Source organism: Panulirus ornatus, chromosome 72, assembly GCF_036320965.1.
Source record: "Panulirus ornatus isolate Po-2019 chromosome 72, ASM3632096v1, whole genome shotgun sequence".
NCBI lineage: Eukaryota > Metazoa > Arthropoda > Malacostraca > Decapoda > Palinuridae > Panulirus > Panulirus ornatus.
The window spans coordinates 1,989,554-1,992,053 of NC_092295.1; the positions used below are offsets into that span (position 1 = coordinate 1,989,554).

Here is a 2,500-nt window from a genome sequence, read left to right on the forward strand (position 1 = left end):
TGTTCTCACCTTTTTCCATTCTGTACATAGTCTCTCCTGATACTTCTTCACACAGGTCTCCTTCCCAAGCTCACTTACTCTCACCACCTTCTTCACCCCAACATTCACTCTTCTTTTCTGAAAACCCATACTAATCTTCACCTTAGCCTCCACAAGATAATGATCAGACATCCCTCCAGTTGCACCTCTCAGCACATTGACATCCAAAAGTCTCTCTTTCGCACGCCTGTCAATTAACACGTAATCCAATAATGCTCTCTGGCCATCTCTCCTACTTACATAAGTATACTTATGTATATCTCGCTTTTTAAACCAGGTATTCCCAATCATCAGTCATTTTGATCTGTCAGCGGATGGAACCATGGAAGCGGAAGTGGATCATAGGGTGGGGGAGGGGGCGAAAATTTTGGGAGCCTTGAAAAATGTGTGGAAGTCGAGAACATTATCCCGGAAAGCAAAAATGGGTATGTTTGAAGGAATAGTAGTTCCAACAATGTTGTATGGTTGCGAGGCGTGGGCTATGGATAGAGTTGTGCGCAGGAGGATGGATGTGCTGGAAATGAGATGTTTGAGGACAATGTGTGGTGTGAGGTGGTTTGATCGAGTAAGTAACGTAAGGATAAGAGAGATGTGTGGAAATAAAAAGAGCGTGGTTGAGAGAGCAGAAGAGGGTGTTTTAAAATGGTTTGGGCACATGGAGAGAATGAGTGAGGAAAGATTGACCAAGAGGATATATGTGTCGGAGGTGGAGGGAACGAGGAGAAGAGGGAGACCAAATTGGAGGTGGAAAGATGGAGTGAAAAAGATTTTGTGTGATCGGGGCCTGAACATGCAGGAGGGTGAAAGGAGGGCAAGGAATAGAGTGAATTGGAGCGATGTGGTATACAGGGGTTGACGTGCTGTCAGTGGATTGAATCAAGGCATGTGAAGCGTCCGGGGTAAACCATGGAAAGCTGTGTAGGTATGTATATTTGCGTGTGTGGACGTGTGTATGTACATGTGTATGGGGGGGGTTGGGCCATTTCTTTCGTCTGTTTCCTTGCGCTACCTCGCAAACGCGGGAGACAGCGACAAAGTATAAAAAAAAAAAAAAAAAAAAAAAAAAAAAAACTAATGTTATACCTTATACCAGACCTGTAGAATATAAGAGGCCATTATATACCTTATACCAGCCCTGTAGAATATAAGCCACCATATACCTTATACCAGACCTATAGAATAAAAAAGGCCATTATATATCGTATACCAGACCTATAGAATATAAGAGGCCATTATATACCTTATACCAGCCCTGTACAATATGAGGCCATCATATACCTTATACCAGGCCTGTAAAATATATGTAGCCATCATATACTTTATACCAGACCTATAGAATATAAGAGGCCATTATATACCTTATACCAGACCTGTAAAATATATGTAGCCATCATATACCTTATACCAGACCTGTAAAATATATGTAGCCATTATATATCGTATACCAGACCTGTAAAATATATGTAGCCATCATATACCTTATACCAGACCTGTAAAATATATGTAGCCATTATACATCGTATACCACACCTGTAAAATATATGTAGCCATCATATACCTTATACCACACCTGTAAAATATATGTAGCCATCATATACCTTATACCAGACCTATAGAATATGAGGCCATTATATACCTTATACCAGACCTGTAAAATATATGTAGCCATCATATATCGTATACCAGACCTGTAAAATATATGTAGCCATTATATATCGTATACCACACCTGTAAAATATATGTAGCCATCATATACCTTATACCACACCTGTAAAATATATGTAGCCATCATATACCTTATACCACACCTGTAAAATATATGTAGCCATCATATACCTTATACCAGACCTATAGAATATGAGGCCATTATATACCTTATACCAGACCTGTAAAATATATGTAGCCATCATATACCTTATACCACACCTGTAAAATATATGTAGCCATTATATACCGTATACCAGACCTATATAGATATATTCATTAACATATATTTCTTTCATCAACAGATGTGTCGTTTCTGGTGGCGCTTTGAGTATACACACATCCCCCCTCTGCAAGCAGCCTGCCTCCCCCCCATTCAACGCACTTAAATGGGGGAAGGGGGAGAAGAAGAGGGGGGGCGTGACGATCGACGAGGCAACATACATATATACTTACATATATAACCCCCCCACACCTCCCCCTACACAACCCCCCCAGGAAGGGGCGCTGAAGTGATGGGGGGGGAAAAGGAAGGGGGACAATATATCAACGAAGAGGACCATATATTCCCCCATAGAAAACGTAGTGTGTGTGTGTGTGTGTGTGTGTGTGTGTGTGTGTGTGTGTGGGGCAGAGGGCAACCCGCAAGTGGTGCTGCTGGAGTTCTGGAAACAAGAGAACATCAAAAGCCACATTCGCGTGAGGTAAACAAAACGACGATTTGGAAAGAGCAAAGGAAAAAATGAAGCTCTTTTTG

The 2,500-nt window shown here is 41.3% G+C and overlaps 2 protein-coding genes across 2 annotated transcripts in view; one reads left to right on the forward strand and one right to left on the reverse strand.

Annotated features, from left to right (window-relative positions):
- The window catches only part of LOC139748085 (uncharacterized), a 377,098-nt gene that overhangs the window by 339,749 nt on the left and 34,849 nt on the right, over positions 1 to 2,500 (reverse strand). The gene's annotated exons all lie outside the window — the stretch shown is intronic.
- LOC139748027 (uncharacterized) overlaps positions 1 to 2,500 on the forward strand; it is a 44,435-nt gene that overhangs the window by 40,600 nt on the left and 1,335 nt on the right. Inside the window, exon 2 of the mRNA XM_071660573.1 lies at positions 2,049 to 2,500. This exon is cut by the window's right edge and continues 220 nt beyond it. The gene's annotated coding sequence lies outside the window, so the exon portion shown is untranslated. The remainder of the gene's footprint in view (positions 1 to 2,048) is intronic.